Source organism: Euprymna scolopes, chromosome 3, assembly GCF_053919585.1.
Source record: "Euprymna scolopes isolate OS-2025 chromosome 3, ASM5391958v1, whole genome shotgun sequence".
NCBI lineage: Eukaryota > Metazoa > Mollusca > Cephalopoda > Sepiida > Sepiolidae > Euprymna > Euprymna scolopes.
The window spans coordinates 19,940,026-19,960,806 of record NC_136484.1 but is presented as its reverse complement, the minus strand read 5'-3'; the positions used below and the strand labels follow the sequence as shown (position 1 = coordinate 19,960,806).

The 20,781-nt window shown below is 31.5% G+C and overlaps 1 protein-coding gene across 14 annotated transcripts in view; it reads left to right on the top strand.

Moving 5' to 3' along the window:
• Positions 1 to 20,781, top strand: part of LOC145253353 (uncharacterized) — a 692,561-nt gene that overhangs the window by 399,987 nt on the left and 271,793 nt on the right. Inside the window, exon 3 of one of the 14 annotated variants that reach the window (XM_080112929.1) lies at positions 16,752 to 16,913. The exons of the other annotated variants lie outside the window; for them this stretch is intronic. The gene's annotated coding sequence lies outside the window, so the exon portion shown is untranslated. The remainder of the gene's footprint in view (positions 1 to 16,751; positions 16,914 to 20,781) is intronic. 14 annotated transcript variants of the gene reach the window in all.

The following is a 20,781-nucleotide window of genomic DNA, read 5'->3' as shown; positions in this document are numbered from 1 at the left end:
ATGTATCATATCTCTTTCCAATAAAAAGAATAATAATAATATGTATGCAGCCATTTAATTTTTCCATATAAAGCATTCGGTTTTCTTTAAGAAAGGTTCCCGGAGCCCCTCACCCTCGCTCACGAAGCCCCAGGGTTCTGTGGAGCCCACTTTGGGAAACCACCTTGCTATAAGTGATTACCTCCTGCATGTACACTTGATTTAACTTCGAATTCTCGGGGTGAGATCAGTTGAAGTATTTAGGTATATAAAGTAAAAAAAAAAGTGAATACGGAACTTATTTTTACAAAAGTCAAACTAAGTTCCAAACCTTTTTTAGATTTGGTCTATTGCATTCATTAAAAGATCTCAAACATTTCTCATTATGAACTAAAACGGTGACAGATATTTGAACTAGTATAACGTGTGTGTGTGTGTGTGTGCATGCTTATATACATAACTAGATATACCTACCTAGTGTTGCTCTGGAGTAAAAGAAAAACTGATTTGTTTAGGTAAAAAATAAAAAGGTAAATAAAAATAATAGAAATTGGTGACGTTGATTTTCTCATAAAAATATTTTGTGAAATAGGAAATTTTAAAAAGTTTGTTTTAATACTTAACGCTAATTGATTGATAGTCAAGAATAAATAATGTATAATGAGGACATGAGAAACACACATGCATGGTGAAAATCACATAAATTAATATATGTGTATCTTTAAACAACTCAAGGGAGAGAACTCAATATAATTGTACATGATAACTTCCCTTTAATCTATTTTGGTGAGTAAGGGGAAATAATTTTCTTAGTTGGAATAAGTATTTTTATTAAAAAAGAAATGAAACATATGCCAGTGGAAAGAAAAAAAAATAGATTAGTTCAAATCAAGTATCGATATCTCAGACATTCTTATTTGGGCCTGTCTTTGATAATCCAACAAGATAACTTTATATATTAGATTGCTTATGCGGTCTTCAGTCTAACCAAGATACATGTTATTTTTGTGAATATTTCTTTACATATCAGACCTTCATGTCTAACCCCCCCCACACACACACACACGCTTTGCGTTTTCATCTTTTATGGCTTTTCTCTTCTGATTATCTCCAATTAAATTGACTTGATATGGCTGTCACGGTAATGTGAAAAATGTCCCTTTCAACAAATTGAATATTCTCTTGCAATTGAAAGGATAAAATATGATGTAATCAGTCCAGTCATGATTATTTGAATATTGGAGATCAAGTAATTAGAGTCCTGTTGCTAACAATTTATTCAGCATTATATCCTGTGTTTCAACTCCTGCATTAAAGTACTATGAAATAAATCTTTCTCACATATTAAACACTAGCTGAAGTACTTGCCTGCATAGGGTTTCAAATTTTCCTGAACTTTATAAATGTTAATAATTTTTAATAGTAGCAGCAATACTATTAATATATAATTTTACTCCTTTATTATTAATCAAATTATATTTTAACTCTAGCAAGTAATTTTGACTTCTCAGAACACAAACATCAAACACTGATGTAAACGTTGACAAACTAATTTACAACAGAGAATGAAAACTTAGCTAGTTTCAATTTGAATGAAGCTGTTTTTATTATTAACATTATAGGTAGTAGTAGTAGTTGTAAGTGTCAATATTAGTATACTCTTCAATGATGCTTCCTGCTAAATTTATTACAGCTGTGGCCTATATATAGTATTGCAGTTGTATTGCTTTTAACAGTATTGTTTTTAACCTCTGTGACACACTATAGATCTCAAACACAAGACATAATGCTCACTTTCTTGGGAGAACAATAAACAACAGATAACAATAAACAAATAAGATTGTAGTATGCAACTCAATGAAAAACATGGAATGTTATTTTAAATACAGTGGAAGCCATTTGTAATTCGTAACACCTCGTAAATTTGAATCTGAAATCTGATTCAATAGGATCAGAGATTTCTTGTTTTGTACTCCATGGTTGATCTTTTAATATGGTTTAACTTTCTAAGTTTGTTTTTTTACTTTGCATCTGTTAGTCCAGCCATAAATATTTTCCACACATATAGCAGAACATAAAAGTTTGCCTCCTTCAGAGACTGAATAGAACGTCTGATTTGAGTTACCAGTTTCAATGTTAAAGATCATTTAAGAGTAAAGAAGTAGAAATATTGTGACAATAAAACATGATCTGATTATAAATAACCATTTCTTATTTGAAACATTCCAACAAAGCTGTGTAATATGTTCATAATTTTACTCGGTGAAATGCTCCTTTATGCACGAGTTTGCGAATTTTCTGAACTTTCAAACCAACTTATTAAAGTCCTGCTGTTAAAGACAAATTTTTAAAATCCCTAAAAGAAATAACCTTTGCATATCAGTAACAGAGATTTGTATTAAGTGTAGTATAGTGATCCTGAATCTTTGGACTATAACAAATTGTTGTTATACATAATAAGCAGCTATGTTGTCAACAGATTGGTTGTAGCAATATGCATAGTGTTGTTCTTTTTCTTTTTCTTCATAGCAAATAGTAGTAGTAGTAGTCATAATAGTGGCCGTAGAATTGTTTCTTTCATAACAGTGATGATGAAGCAACGGACTACATAATGTGTCTATGTATTTCTTCATCATAATAGTTATGTGTGTAGAGTTGTTTGCCTCTTTCACGCTTCTATGTTTATAATTTTACTAGTTAAAGTTAATTTTACTAGTTAAAGTACCTGTTTATGCTTGGTTTCTCAGGTTTTTCTAAACTTTGAAACCAAATTGTAAAACTTCTCCAACCCTGAGAGGTAGGTTTTTAAAATCTCCAAGAAAGTAACTTTTGAGTATCCACAACTGAATGATAAGAATGGATTTGAGAAAAAGAGGAATAAAGACCTGGCCAAAGATAGGTTAAATTGGAAGTCAACTTCTAAAAGCCGTCTAACACATGCCAGCATGTAAAAAGACATTAAACTGATGATGATGATGATGTCTGTGTCTGTTCATCTGTTGGTCTGTGATACTTTAGTTTCAAATAGTATTTTCATTGGTAAATGTGCAGATTAAATTTTCACGCCTTTCTGTTCATATTTGCTTATTGGCACTAACTTTTCGTATTGTATTTCTACCTTTATAAATATTGGCCAATCAAGTGGACAGCCACCTGCAATTGTTAAGTAGTCAGTCTCTCTTCTTTTATTGGATATATAAACATTATTTGCAAGTCGACAACCTGACTTTATTTGCTATTTCTTTGTTGACTTTTTATTAAGCATGATTAACTAGTCTATTTAGAAATGTGATGTCTATATGCGATTAACAATTAGTCTATTTAGAAATGTGATGTCTATATGCGATTAACAATTAGTCTATTTAGAAATGTGATGTCTATATGTGATTAACAATTAGTCTATTTAGAAATGTGATGTCTATATGCGATTCTAAATTAGTCTATTTAGAAATATGATGTCTATATGAGATTAACAATTAGTCTATTTAGAAATATGATGTCTATATGCTATTAACAATTAGTCTATTTAGAAATGTGATGTCTATATGCGATTAACAATTAGTCTATTTAGAAATATGATGTCTGTATGTGATTAACAATTAGTCTATTTAGAAATGTGATGTCTATATGCTATTAACAATTAGTCTATTTAGAAATGTGATGTCTATATGTGATTAACAATTAGTCTATTTAGAAATGTGATGTCTATATGCGATTAACAATTAGTCTATTTAGAAATGTGATGTCTATATGCGATTAACAATTAGTCTATTTAGAAATGTGATGTCTATATGCGATTAACAATTAGTCTATTTAGAAATGTGATGTCTGTATGTGATTAACACTTAGTCTATTTAGAAATGTGATGTCTGTATGTGATTAACAATTAGTCTATTTAGAAATGTGATGTCTGTATGTGATTAACAATTAGTCTATTTAGAAATATGATGTCTATATGCGATTAACAATTAGTCTATTTAGAAATGTGATGTCTATATGTGATTAACAATTAGTCTATTTAGAAATGTGATGTCTATATGTGATTAACAATTAATCTATTTAGAAATGTGATGTCTATATGTGATTAACAATTAGTCTATTTAGAAATGTGATGTCTGTATGTGATTAACAATTAGTCTATTTAGAAATGTGATGTCTGTATGTGATTAACAATTAGTCTATTTAGAAATATGATATCTGTATGCGAAGTTGTTAGGGTGCAGTGTGTACTGACGGGCGCCTCTTTCCTATAATCTGTTCCCCTTGTTAGAGAGGCACTGACCACATTTCTTTTAATCTACCCACACTACCATGGAAGCTCCTTTTGCTTTTTCACCTCTCATGTCTCTGCCTTTCCAAACGCTTTATATTTTCCAGAAATATTTTCACTTTATACATCCATCCCATTTCTGATCCATCTATTTCATATATAAATAAGCTTCTAATAAACAAGGAACAAAATATTAATGATTGTGACCAGTTTGAATTGATATTTTGTAATTGTCTGTTTATCCTTTATTGCGTTTTAGTTTTCTCATATGCACACACACAGAACTGTGCTCATTATTGATGCCACTGCCCTAAATGACTATGGTTTTAATAGAGCTGAAGGGGAAAAGATAACAAAATATCAGGACCTGAAAAATGATCCAAAAACGACATGGTCTCTGAAAGAAATAAACATTATACCGGTTGCTATAGGAACAACTGGTATGATAAAAATGAATCTTAAGAAATACTTAGAAGCGATCCCTGCAAGACTTCACTGTAACGAGATACACATAGCAGCCATAAAGGAAACAACATCTATCCTTCAAAGAGCCCTTAGATATAAATTAAAACCGTAATGGAATAAAGTGTTAGTTCCAGGATGGAGACTCTTGATATCATAAAACTAACCAAAGTAAAATAATAAAAAAGAAATAAAATAAATATTGTTTAGGAAATCATCTGAATAAAAAAAAAAATGGCATCATCTCTGCCTACCATACAACATCTAATACAGGGTGACCTCCCCAAAAAAACAAAAGAAGCCATCCAGAACATATGCTGTAGAACGGAGAAAAAAAAGAAAAAAAGGCCAACGACCCCAGTGTTTTGATGTGATGCTTTGAATATAATAAACTAGTTATGATCAAAGTTTCATTTAATTCAGACAAAACAGTAAGAAATGAGATGTAATTATAGCTGGGGCCCGTTTTTTATGGGTCACCCTGTATATGCATGGGATTTTGTAATAAGTGATTAATCTGATCAAGTTCTATTGTTTCCTTTGTTTGTATTATTCCTAACTAAAGTTTATTATAACAAAATTTAAAATACTTTTTCTTATTTTTTCGTTTAGCTGTGCATCTCTTTGAGCAAACAAAAAAAAAACGTTTCGATTTCAATCAAATACTATGTTAAAAACAAGCACAAAAAATATGAATATAATTCTGTTTACATACTGATTCTAATAAAATCACCAAAGTTAAGAGCCTGCCCACGACTAATGTCTTTATCAGATCGTTTGCCTGGCTGTGACGAGACAGTTTCATTAATTTTTTTTTTACAAGGGAGTCACCACTTATCAAGGCCAAGAACTTGTTTACATTGAATTTGAAGGCTACCATATTGTAATTGGCTGGGAAGCAGTCCAATGGAACAGTGTTCAACATCTGAGCAGTTCTAGAAAAGAAGCTTTGTTCATGGAATCTGTGTTTAGATTTAGGCGTGGGGAAAATTGTTGATAGTGATTGTAGCTTGTTGAAGGTTTTTTGTGGAAGTATGGCAAGGAGAGACCATAGATTGGAGCTCAGACGAGCAGTTGCCATGAAAATAACGATGGAGCAGAGACAGGCTCACAACGTCTCTTCTGTGGGAAAGAGAGAAGGGGCATCATCTGTTAGGTTTCAAAGCTGGTTTTGAACTTTATCAATGCAAGATAGGGTGCATCAAGTGCTTCCTACTCGGGTGTGGCAACAGTATTCCATTTTAGATAGAGAATTGCAGTGGCAGAGAGATACCTACTGGAGTAATAGAATGATCCAACCATTTTTCCATCGATCTTGGAAACAGATTTGATTACTGCGAATGCCTTTATTTGATATTAGTGAAGACAACTACTATGGCGAGCAATATCTGAAGGATATGATGTCTTCATCGTCGTCGTCATTGTCAAATACTAAGTGGACAACCATTTTAGGTGGACCAGATACTGTAGTATAATACATAGAATCTTTTCAAATTACAGATCAATCATAAAAACACCTACGATTTTAGCATAAAATAATGCAACAATGGTTGACGTTCCATAAAACCCAATAATAACACAAGACCAAAAAAAATCAAACCTATAAAACTGTCAGATATAACTTTGCTTCCTTGTAATTTTGTGGCTGTGATGCTTTTTACAATTGAGTTGGTTTCATGGACAACTCAATTGAAATTTGATGCTAAAAAAAAATCTAAACAAGTTTGTGTATCTATGAAATTGCATTCCAGCTCTAAAAGTTTCCATTTTTATTTTATGATAAGCTTATTTTTATTTATTTATTTATTGTTTTTTTTTTAATAATGCTTTGGATGAGATGTAATAATACACACACACTGAAGTGCAACAGAATTATAACACTTCGCCCTTTTACACTGGTAGAAATGAACGCGATGTATTTACTAGCAGAGATACCCAGCATTGCCTGCGGAGCTTGAATAACAAAATAGTCGTTTTGGGGAACTTCTCTCTTCCTCTCTCTACACATCTTTAGTCACATTACTTTTAGCACACAACTCTTTCCTAGCTGTCCCTTCCCTTTCTCTGACAACTAGTTCAATATAATAAAGACAAAGAAAAAAAAAAAGAAATAAAGTCAGCAGCAGATAACTGATTGATCCAGTTTTAGTATTGATTTTGGGGCTGCAACAATTAATAAGAATGAAAAAAAAGTAACAAAATCAAGATTACAGTATCTGTATATCAATACCATAGTACAGGTGCCACAGTTTCCAGATTAGAAATTATTTAATCGCGAAATTCTGTTTATTAAAAAGGAGGATAGAAAGTGACTACAAGTATTAAATTAGTATATAAATACGCTAATTTAATGTTTGTAGTATGTTATATCCTTCTATCCTAGTCTTCTCTCTTTGAGAAGAGGTTAGTTTATTGCTAATCTCCTGAGGCGCCCTTACTGAGGAATGCTGACGAATCTGCCCAGGCACGTTTTGCAGGTCAGAGTGCCCCTCCTCTCAGGCACTGATTTCTCAATCCCACTTTCTGACCCTGGTGTCTAAAGTTCTTGCAGTGGTAGAGAACTAAAAACCTTCACTGCCTGAACCCTCAATTAAAATGATTTGGATAATGCATTCCACTTCAATCGACTTGTCTTTTGTGCAGTGGCATTATCTATTACTTTTTTTTATGCATAGAACATGGACGAATGATGCTGTCTTGATTTTATGAGGCACACAGTTGAGTTTCTTTTGAGGATGAGGCTATAAATCTTTATTTATTTTTTTTTAAATTTTTTTTTTTTTAAGGGAATTGTGCAAATGAAATCTTGCAAGTATATTTATGTTTGCCAAGACCACTAAGGAAACATACCAATAAATTCTAACAGAATTGGTGGATTTCAAAGCTGCTTCATGGAACACTTTTTTGAATGTAAAGTAACCCTTACGCCTTGCACATATCGTCAAACGAGATATAAATATTGTATGAGTTATATTTCTATCATCGTTAATGAACTTCATCAATTATAGACCTTCCTTGGATATACCGAGATAGAGATATCTACTGAAAGCACTGCTCACCTTATAGATAATATGGCATATTTAATTGATATTACTACCATGCAAATTAAGTATGAAATATATAATAGAGAAAAAAATGAATATAAAGATAAAAATCTATAATTTTTAATCAAATTTGCCCGAATCACTACTTACTGCCTATATATATATATATATATATATATTATTTTTTTTTTTTACTATAATAATTAAATACCTACAGACACTAGTGTTTCATCCTTTCGGGATTCTTCAGTGCAGGGTGTCACGATTACTACCAGTCAAACGATTCGAACCCCGCGATACGAGACATCTCTGGCTCGATTAGCGGAGGCCGTATCCATTCGGCTACCATTAACCGTGTGAAATAGCGTTGAATTTTAAACATTTTAATTTAAATGTTCATTACGTCAGACAGACAGTGATCAAATCGTTATACGATGATCTACGCATAAGAGCTAAATTGACCGACTTTTAATTCAACTGAAAGTGCTCAACGATAAGAAACGAATTTCTTAAAGGGGCTGTCATAATTATTTTTTTTTATATTTTATATATATATATATATATATATATATATATATATATATATATACTAGCAAAAGTACCCGTCGTTGACGGAGTTCAAAAACAGCTTACAGAAAATGGACTCTGATTTATGAAAGTATGATAGGTTATGAAAAGGAAGGATTGTAAAATGATAACTTCGAATTTGGGGGATATCAAAACTAAAACAAAATATGATGAAAGTAAAAATAAAATTGATACACCCCATAATTTATTATACTGTACCTGTTCACACTGAAACACTTATCACAATATTCAGTGGATCTATATTAAAAAACCTTGTTAAACTTTGTGACATATTTCCATTCTATGGAGGTCAGGCGCGAACGAACACCCCATAATTTTATTATACCATATTTCTTCAAACTGAAACATAATTATCAAAGTATACTTACACAGATAGATATGAAAAGTTTTTATTAAAGTTTATGCTTATTTCCATTTTATGGGGGCCAGGCGCGAATGCAGACCCCACAATTTTATTATACCATCCCTATTTAAGTTAAAACATACTTATCAAAGTATTATTATGTACATCTATATCAAAAACACTTGTAAACGTTTTTTTTAAATTTTTTAATTTTTTATTTCCATACTTTGTGGACCAGGCGCGTACGCAGACCCCACAATTTTAATGAATCATCATTATGCCAGATCAAACATACCCATTCCTGTGTCTCGATACATCTTCTATCATTATATGTGATCAGTTTTCTATAATAGTCAACCATATAGGAGCCTATTCGTGACCAGCTTTATATTATAGATATATATAATATTTATTCCAGGTTAAAAATATCCAAAAGTAAGAACCTTTGAATTTAATGAGGTTGTTAATAGTGTTCAATAAAAAGAGCAGGATATTATTTCATTCAATTTAGGTAAACAAAATTAGCATTAGCCGTGACAATCAATCCACTGTTTCAATCCAAAAGAGATTTGATCAAGCAACAAAAGCCTTCAGTCTTTATCGAGGTTAGTCTTTTTATCAAATCAAATTTTAATCAAAACTAGCCTTGATAAAAACTAGAGACTTCTGTCACCTGATGAAATCTTTTTAGATTGAAAGAATAGAATTATTGTCATGACTAATGGTTATTTTTTTTTAAATCTAAATTGAATAAGATTATATATATTTCTGTTTCATGTATATACGCATACAATATTATTAGGTAATGTAATATGTGTATATATTTTTTTAATATTTATTTCAACAGTGCTTGTATAATGCATAGATGATACATTTAACACTTTAGTTAAATAGCTGAATAATAATTGCGATTGTAACAAATTAAATTTGGGATAAATTCATTTAAAAATAATTGTGATACTTGAAAAAAATGTTTAGAAAGTTATAAGCTCTTAATGAAAGTTAAATTATTATGAAGAACAGAGACAAAATTTATGTACATGATCGGCTATGAAATATTAATTTGTCAGATGCAATACTATTTAGGTCTAACTTTGAGAATCTGTTTGATCTTTCTTTAAATATTCTTTAAATATACATTTTTTCTTTAACACTTGAGTTTATTAGCACAATATCGGTGTGAAGTAATAATTATTGTGATTATAACAAATCCAATTTTGAACAACTATTTTGAAATAATTGTTTGTCTGATAAAAATTTAGAGAATTATATTCAACTCTAAATAAATAAAAGTGAAATTATAAATTAGAAGAATATACATCCCAGGACAGGTAAAATGAATTTTTCAAACAGAATAGTCTTCCAGAAATTTTGTCCTCTAACAAAAACTAAAACCAACATCCTACGTTACTAAACCTTATGTATAGAATCCTTATTCTAATTTTCATCAAAATTCATTCCATTATTTTGTCTCCTTTACAAAAATTGAAAGCAACATATAATACTATTAAACCTTATGTCTAGAACCCTTATTCCAATTTTCATCAAAATCCATTCCATGATTTTTTTCCTTACTAAAATTGAATGTTACATATAATGCTACTAAGAACCCTTATTCCAATTTTGATCAAAATTTATTCCATGATTTTGATTTTAGAAAATATCTAAAATCTAACACTTAGGTCCATGGGTCCATAAGAAGAAATTGAAATTCAGGTATCTTGCTCCATTTGTGTATGCTAACTATTCACCAAATTTAATAGACATTTATAATATTTGAATTTTCAAATGGAAGACTATGCCATATTATATCCCATACAAATCCTTTAAAATATTCCAAGAACACTGGGATTTGGATTAATTGATGTGTAATATTTGTTAAAATTTCACAAAAATTGGTAGTACCAGAATTTTCACTATTCTCTGTTATCTCACTTTGCATAAAAAGTAAATCTAACCGATTACATTATGACTCCTTACACCAAGTATCTGTTTCAAAAATTCATAATCATCAGTTAGTCTAAAAAGTGAATCTTGTACATGCAAATATATAGACATATAAATATAGCCAATTTTATATCGATATGAAGATATATTCTACAAATTCATGCTAAAATCATTCGTTATGAAGATGGCAAATACATTTCTGGTCTACGGAAATGGCATTAATCATGCAGGTTCATGTAGTGTTATTTTCGTTAGAACAAGTATTACAATAAAGAAAGAATATTTTTCAATGCTGCATTTATTACTGTTTAATATTTAGACATTAAAAATATTTAGACATTAAAAATATTGTTATTAAGTTAGGATTAGATGCCAAATTTTAGAAATCTGAAAATGCAGTTTGTAAATTGATTAAAAATCCTGCTGGATTATTTTCCAATAAAATTGGTTCGACATCCAAAAGATGGAATCATGTCTTAAATGATTCATAACTTTTGCAGATTCTATTGATGTAGAAATGTTTTATTTGTGAGTCATTATGACATGATCATGTGACCTTATTTGGAAACAAATCCTAATTCCACTCTTAATCTTCTAATATGACAGGAACTATTCTTTTCTATTCAAGGAAATAAACAGATTGTTTGTAAAACTATTTTGGGATTAATTTTTCCTTATATATTGAGTATTTTTGGTTTAATCCCTTGAAATAGAAAATTGAAAAACAAACTTTTTAAAACCAGCTTTTCTAACTGTTGAGAATTATTGATTCCATTAAGATATGTTGGGCCTTTTTATGTGATGAATCCGATTTGTTTTATCTTTTGCGTGTTTGATAAAACTGATTTTGTTATGAGAATGATATTGACAATTTCAAATATCTAAATATTTACTTGTCCATACGTCCAGTGTCACACAAAACCATCATCATCGCAAACATTAATTAATGAGAAACAAATTACCTCACTTTATAGTTGCGCTTTATCAGTTAAAAATCATTAAAACCATTTCCTTTCCAAATATTTAAAAAAAAACCAAAAAAAAAAACCTGTCTGTCTGTTTACGGTTTCAAATTGGCTATTTTGTGTTGTGCTGAATTTTCATTAAAAAAGTCTAAATTTTTTAAATCAATTCTTTTTAGCTTTAAAAGGTTAAAAAAGAATTTGCTAAAAAATTGTTTTGAATTCGTCATTATTTGTTTTATTCTATTTTATATTCATTTTATGTGTTTTAAAAATTTTTGAGTTCCGTGAAATTTCTACAGGTTCTGCTAGTTCATATTGTTTGACTTATTCGGACTACTGTTTTCATCTTGAACGTTATTTTCACCAAATTTCAGTCGATGTAACCTCTGACCTTTAAGTATATCTTAGCAAAATCTGGAATCTTTCTGTTTAACTCGGGAATCTGCATGATATTTTGAATGGAGCCATTTATTTAATCTAAAGAGGTAACATGTTCTTGTTCCATCAGCCATGACTAGGTAGAAATCCTAAGTAATTCAGAATTGTATTTTTAGTGTTGCCCGTACTGAGAATTGAACCTTCAGCCTCCAAAAAAAGTGTAACTTTACAACCAAATTTTACTAAGTATTTTATCCACTACACTATGGTTCGTGGACAGAAAGATTTCTCCGAAAAATGTTGGAGGTTACAGCAACCAAAACATGAAAATAACTTTCCAGGTGAGAATAATAGTCTAAAGAATCAAAATAACAATCAATTTTCATCTCAAAAATTCAAAAACGTAACAATTTTGAAGTTTTAAAATAATTCTTATATAAAAAAAACATTCTTGGATATGTAGGTCTGTTTTAAACAACCATCAACATCATATTTGGTTTAATGTCAGTTTTACATGTTATGTGTAAAAAGCCTTTCAGAAATTAACTTCCAAATTCATCCATTATTAACCAGGCCTTTATTTATACCTCTTTCTCTCAAATCCATCCTTATCACTTCTTCTCAGGTTTTTCTTTCGCCTGCCAACTAACTGTTATTTCGATTGTTCTCCATCTTTACAGATGTAGTACTCTCATCCATTCTTTCAATGTGACCAAACCAACAAAATCTCTTTCTCTGTATACATCTCTCTACACTTTCCATATTTCTTCATAGATCATCAGATCTCAACCTGTGCTTATATGACTAACATATCCATCGTATCATTCTCATATTATTTCTTTTCATATAACACGTTCTCAATGTTCATTGGTCAGCATTCACTTCCATACATGATCACACTACACACACACACACACACACGCACACAAATTCTGTAGACTTTTCCATTGCTTGACAAGTCATACTCTTTTGTTTAGTGATGACAGAAGTTCTATGAATTTATTCTGTCCACTATTAGCTGAAGTTATTTTGACTTGGATAAGAGAAAGTTTTGGTTTGGCAATTTAATTCTACGATTCATGAAAGTGTTTTCTTTGGCCAAGACCTAATAAAAAAAAATGTTATTTATTGTGTTATGTAGTTAACATCTTGGCAGATAAATGCACATATTGTCAAATAAAGATGATCACGTGACAGCACATGGAAAGGAATTAGAGGCAGTGTAAAAAACAAACAAAAAATAAAATAAGCTTCACACTATGTTCTAATCAGAAAACACTATTTCATAATCAATTTGCAGTCACCATGCATGTGTGATGGATTGTCTTATTGATTCGGTGAATCAAGATCCTTAGCAAATAAATTTGATATGCTATTTATATTTTGTAGTTTATATTTATCCTAATAAATTGTTTACACATGATAAATGCTGATTCATAAGTAAAAAGAAGGATAAAGTTTTTTGCTCATTACATCACAGCTATGCAAAGCTTATTCTCTTCATCCCTCAACATCCACCAGATTTTTTTTTAAGAGACTTTCGTTTTTAGCCGAATGGATGTTGGCTGAATGTTCTCAGCATAGTGGTCATCGCATCATTACCTCAACATATGCCATATTCAATGCTGTCTTTCATTTGCTTTTCTTTCGATGAATTTTTATGAGGAATTCTTCAGTTTACAAGTAGAAGCTCAGTCTTATGCCTCATCTCATTTTCTAATATCTCCTTTCTTCCTACAGCCACCATGAATATTAAATAATTAATTTTCTGACAAGCAGTCACATCTATCCGATAAAAAATCAGTTGGAAATGCCTGAGGGTGGGCAGATGGAGCATGATTTTGCACTGATTGGCTGGAGATAATAGAATTGGATCTATTACTCACTCTGCCTGACTACTTTTAAGATGTTTCCATGTATCTCTACGAAGGGCCTTGTCCATATGTTGGTCTGTCACACATCAGTTTGAAATAGTATGTATGAATGTATGTATGCCAGTAGCACTCACCCTAGGCAAGTTGAACTGGCTTCTCTCAAAGGAGTAAGTTCATGGAAATATCAAGTTCATAAGTGGTCTCCAGTTGCATATTTCAGAGGAGATAGTGTTAGGTTTTTACTGGACAGTGGTGAGGTTTGTTTTCGTACAGTGCATGATATTCTCAAATGGTCACCCATTTTAGTACTGACCAGGCTCAACGTTGCTTAACTTTGGTGATCTAACAATAACCGATGTGTCAACATGATTATGCTGTTAAATAGTACAAATTGAATGTATGCATCTTATTTTAGATGCATCGAAGTATTTCTGTAAGACGCTCTGTTAATAGGTCAATTTGTCATTCATATTTTTTGGTCTGAAATATAATTGCGTTTACTTTTGTCTGCTTTTTGGATGGTATTAATCTGGAACTCTTCATGATCGACCTGCCTTAGTTGATCCTACCAAGAGTGCATGACTAAATGATATTGTACACAAAATCAACAAGAACAATCTCAGCTACGAGTAAAATAGCAACTTGTATTTCATTAATCATATACTATATTGTTGTTCATTCTGCATTTCATCTATGAACATGGAGGTTGCTCTGCAGCTCCATCCCAAAGGCAGATAGTCTTGGACAGTAGGGGCACTGAAAGTCAGTTGTGATTACTGCTGAGCTTGCTGTGTGGTGTCTCTCTGACAGCAATAAGTTTCTGGCATCAAACCTCTTAGAAGTTGGTAGCAACATTGTGAATTGAGCCTTGCCATTTTAGTTTGTCCATGGCATAACCATCCAAGTCTTTTGGTTTGATGTGACACTACTGGAGATTGTCTTTAACCGTGTCTTTATACCGCAGTTTTGGTCAACCTTGGTTTCTTTTGCCAGCCTGGAGCTCCCTGTATATCAGACGTCTCAGCATCCGACACTCCATAAATCGTTTATTATACGTTTTCATTCAGCATTAAACAAGAAAGGGTTGATATACTAAAAAAAATAAAAAAACAAACTAAACTATCCAATTAGATTTGAACTTGGCTCCTTGTAGGCGTATTCAATATGATCTCTTAAAATTGGACATTATTTGTTTTTTATTTCTTAGAATTTTTAGACAAGAAAAAAAAAATTCTTAATTTGTCATCACACCCAGTATTTTCATTCTTTTTTTTTATTACAGAAAAAAAAACCTTGTTGAATATTTGAATAATGTTGAAAATAACAGGTTGAAATAGCTGTTTTTCTGGCTTAGATTACAACATTATTGTTTACATCTGACAATCAATTACCTTTTCTTTTTAAGTATTTATGTGTGTGAGAAAAGCTTTTCGAGGTACAAAACCAGTTAATTCAGTCTTGGAAGCTGAATACGTTGTTTTGTGTGCAGAGATGAGTGGGTAGATGCATCGCCTACAATCTGGTCAAACCAGTATTACATTCATGACCTGGAATGTGACGCGATACTTTATAGTTTCTCTTTAAAGTTTACACAATTTCAGCTATACATTAAATGGTGGGCCTGTTAGTGTTTCTTTCGCTCACTCGCCCAGGTCCTTATATAATGTCTGCCTACATCTATATAGATTACATTGTATATAGACTGTTTTACTTCAAAACCTGTGTGTGTGTATATATACATACATACATACATACATACATGTGTGTGTGTGTATATGTATATATATATATATATATATATATATATATATATATATATATATGTATATATTATACTAGAAGGCCAACCAATGTTGCCCGGTCGTAAAATACTTTTAAATATGATATTGACATAATCAATGGTTTACTCCATAAGATCTCCAGCTTTGGTGTAACTGGGAATGTCTTCTCAATTATTAAATCATTTCTCTCTGATAGGTTCATAAGAGTAGTGGTTGATAGGCAAGAATCAGAAGCTCACAGTATTAATGCTGGAGTCCCTTAGGGATCCATCCTGGGCCCAACTCGCTTCCTGATCCACATTAATGATCTCCCAAATCACATCCTAAGATCATTCATAGACATTTATGCTGACAACACTACCATCTATGGCAACCCTTCAAAGCACGTGAATGACCAAATTCTTTCTGATCCTCTCTTCTTTGATCCTGAGCACATGGTGCAATGGGGAAAGAGGTGGCTGGTTAATTTGAATGCATCTAAAGCCAAGCTTTTATCTTTACATCATTAACGCTCTGATCCACGTCTGCCATCAATGTAAATAAATGGCTCTCTTCTTGGGGAGGCTCCCTGTTTTGACAAGCTTCTGGGCCTGACCTTTACTCCTGATCTGAAATGGAATACGTATATCAAATCTATTGCCAAGGTTGCTGGAAAAATGGTGGGATTATTTTACTGCTCCAGTAGATATCTCACTGCCAATGGTATTCTCTACATCTAGAAGAGCCAAGTAGGCCCAAGGATGGAGTACTGTTGCCACATCTGGGGGCAAGAGCTACTTGCTAGAAGCACTTATTCTGCCTTGACAGAGTTAAAAATAAACTTCATAGCCTCGTGAGGGATGCTCTTTTCTTTTCCCTGCAACTGCTTTCCCACAGAAGATATGTTGCAAACATGTTTTTGCTTTATCGTTATTTTCATGACAAGTGCTCGTCTGAACTCCAATCTATAATCCCTCCTCGCCAAATTTTCACGAAAAACACTTGTCTAGCAGAAAACACCATCAATCATTTTCCCCACTCTTTATTTGTGCCTAAAACTAAACGTAGACTCCATGAATAAAGCTTTTTTCTTAGAACTGCACGCTTGTGAAATTTCTTTTTCCATTTTTCTGCTTTCCAGCTAACTACAATATGATCGTCTTCAAGTCCAACATAAACAAATTCTTGATGAGTCGTCCACTTAAGTAATCAAATTTACCAAATTTCCACTACTAACAATTACTACGATATTGTTCTATTGACTAATGTGCACTCATTATCCTCGAGTGGCCTCCAGGCTTTGGTAAGTGTTGATTCGTTTGTAAAAATAAATGATAGTATAATTCATGCAAATTACGTATTTATTATTATAGAGGCAATTCTCTAATGATTATTATCATATGTTGAACTTAACATATAGTAGTGAGATTAAAACTAAAAAAATATATGACTTTGGTGCCATCAACTAGTATCGAAACCAAAACGTACAAGTCTCCACCTTTATTCCTTACTCTCTGACACCCCCCCACACACACCCATATATATATATATATGTATATATCTATATATCTATAAGAGTGGAATTATCCGTGTGTCTGTCTGTGTACATTTCCCTACCAAATTACTCTGTCGATTTTCTGTCTAGAGGCTCAAGATTTGGCATAAGAAATATTGAGATTTGATAAAATCTTTTTAGTTGGTTTTTGGCTTAAATTTTGCTGTCAAGGGGTCAAAGTTTAACGATTTGACCTTTGAAAACTCTATCAAACACCTCTACCAATTTTGGGTCTAAACACTTGAAATTTTAGATGTAATTCCTTGGACATGGATCAAACTTTTAAACTTGATTTGAGCCCAAAACAATAAATGTTAAGGGGTCAAAAGTGAAATTTTACATAAAGTGTATTCAGACATAGGGTCAGCTTTTAATCGGTTTTTAGCCTAAAATTTGACTACCAGGGGGTCAAAGATCGAAAGATTTGACCTTTGCGGTCTCTATCAAACTATTCAGCAAATTTTGGGTCTAAACATTTGAAATTTTACATAAAGAGTATTCAGACATGCAACAAGCTTTTTAATCAGTTTTTGGGTGAAAATTTAGCTGCCAAGAGGTCAAAGTTGAAAGAGTTGACCTTTGCAGATTCTACTAAACTCCTTCACCAATTTTGGGTCTAAACATTTGAAATTTTAGACGTAGGTTACCTGGATATAAGTCAAACTTTTTAATATATATATTTATATACACATGCACATAAAGTTATGAACAGTATATAGGGCCCGAGAAAAGCTTGGCTGAACTGCTAGTGTATAAATATATGTTCAAATATACGCACTTCTAAATTTTCTTACTGTTGGGGGTTATCTTCAAGTGATGTTATTTGGCTTAGTTCATTGAGCGGTTTCGGGTATTTCAACATCATACAGCTCTCTCTACGCCGACTCCGCCAGTGCAGATCAATCTCTGGCGCACCCTCCTTCTGTGGCATGCTGTAAAACGCTAAACTTATTCTGGCCCACCTTATTTAAAGGGTAGCAGGCGAATGCATCTGGTTCGGGTAAGGTGATTAACGCTTTCCTTTCAAAATAAGGTTATTTATTTTTATTTTCCAATTTTTAATTTCTGTGTTTTTACTATACATTTTTTAAAGTCAAAATAAAAAAAAAATGTACCGATTAAAATTAATTCTATTCTACCTATAAGTATGAACCCTGAAACTGAAAAATCAAAAGCCAAAAAGTTGTAGCACTAACTATGGAGAACTGAACACATTTTATTTATTTTATATATATATATATATATATATATATGACTACTTCATTTAATCACAAATTAATATACGAAAGTATAAATTTATGTGTAAACTTTAAGTATTTACTTCAACAGTGTTCAATACGAAGGTAGAGTTAGGTGATAAGTTCTAAAATATATATGGCAATTAAGTTACACAGAATATTCCGCGTTTCATCCACGCTAGGATTCGGCATGCCTGATGAATCCTAACGTGGATGAAACACGGAATATTATGTGATTATGTGTAGCTTAATTGCTACATATATTTTATAACTTACTATATATATATATATATATATATATATATATATATATATATATATATATATATATATATATATATATAATGTATGTGTGTGTGTTCACCTGTCATCCTTTTTTTAAAAGATGGAATCGTCCGATCATTGAAGACAAAAGTCAAGCAACCAAGCAGGCATATCTCTTGTGTATATATATATATAATATATATATATATATAATATATATATATATATATATATATATATATATATATATATATATATATATATATATTCAAACACTACCGTGTTTGAATATATGGTTAAGTGGCAATTTTAGTCATTTAGAACTGCTTTAACGCTTCACCACTCACTCATTTTTCGGCCAAATTTCAAACAATTAATACAGTTTATAGATCACCTCAGCTATATTGTAAAAAAAATGTTCAATTTTTGTTCAGTAAAACAATGTATGATGAATTTATTGGTGTTCAAAATCGTAAAACTTTGTAAGGAAGTGAGCGACGTTTTTATGACTGGTCTCCATAGCAACCACGTAGCTTCAGCGACTAGTGTTGCTACTAATTCACCACTCTCGCGAAAAGAGAAGTAACCAGTGAAACAGAGAGAATGAAAGCAGACGAGTGCCGTACATTGTTTTACATATATGTATGTTATGTTTATGGGACAAAAAAAAAATAAGACTGAGATTAAACAAAGAACAAGTGAATTTACTGGAAGCCTGGAAAAATCATGGATTACAATAGAAAAATGCGAGTATGAAAAGTAATATGGTTAAACTTAAACATGGAAAAGAAAAGGACAAGACATTCTAGTAAAAAATATAATAAATTTATAACTTAAAATATTGCAGCATTAAGAATTTTTTTTAAAATTCAATTTCACATTATATAATCAATTCTTAATGCTGCAATATTTTAAGTTATAAATTTATTATATTTTTTACTAGAATATCTTGTTTTTCTTTTCCATGTTTAAGCTTAACAATATTACTTTTCATGCTCACATTTTTCTATGTAATCCATGATTTTTCCAGACCTTGCTTTGACATATTTTCTCTCTGTTTCACTTGTTACCTGTGAATTATTAGCGATAGTACAGCTGAGCGACAGATCAGGACAGTGGTGAATTATTAGTGACAGTTTTTTGTGTTTTTTTTTTGTATCTTGTTACGTCATCATTTCTGCCGTTCCCAGCCGATTTGAGGCAGCATAACAGATTTGGTTGCTATGGTAACAAACAGCCAATCAAAAAAAAAAAAAGTCTCTACGTTCCTTACACATTCTGAGAATTTTCGAACACAGTAATTTTATTATAACTTGTTTTACTGAACGAAAATTTGAATTATTTTTCACAATATAGCTGAGAAGGTGACCTATGAACTGTAATAATTGTTTGAAATTTGATCGCAAAATGAGTGAGCGGTGAAGCTTTAAAGCAGTTCTAAATAAGTAAAACTAACACTTAACCATATATTCAAACACTACCGCGTTTGAATGATATATAGGCTCCTTACCGTGAGGTCCTGATTTCGAATCTCACTAGATTCAGCCACACTGATGAGCCGTAGATGACAAAACATGTGTCAGTGGATAATTATATTTTAAAAACAATATATATGCTGCTCCCCATATTAGAGTACCAAGCTGGTTAAAGGGAAAATTATTCCCAACTCGCATTTAGGTAAAAAATGCACTTTTGTAAATAATTGAATTCATTCAAAACGTATTGCAAAAACAAATATCTCTCTCTCTATCTATCTATCTATATATATATATATATATACACACACACACACACACACACACACACACACACACACACACGAAGGGCATTGCAAAAGTGATGCCTCCTATTTTTATTCCGCCTGAATGGATAAAAAAGGATTGCATTGTTATGATGACTGAACTTATGCGTTTATGACCTGAAAATTTCACCTCTCTGTTGCAGATATTAACGGTATGAGATTAACACTGTATATAATGTTTATTTTTATTTTTTTTTAGCAAATATAAAAATAGAAGTTTTGGTAAATTTATACTTGGTTTCCGCTTTAACATTTTCATTTAAAATGACGACTTCAATAGGTTTTCGGGTATGCTGAAAACGAATATCGCATT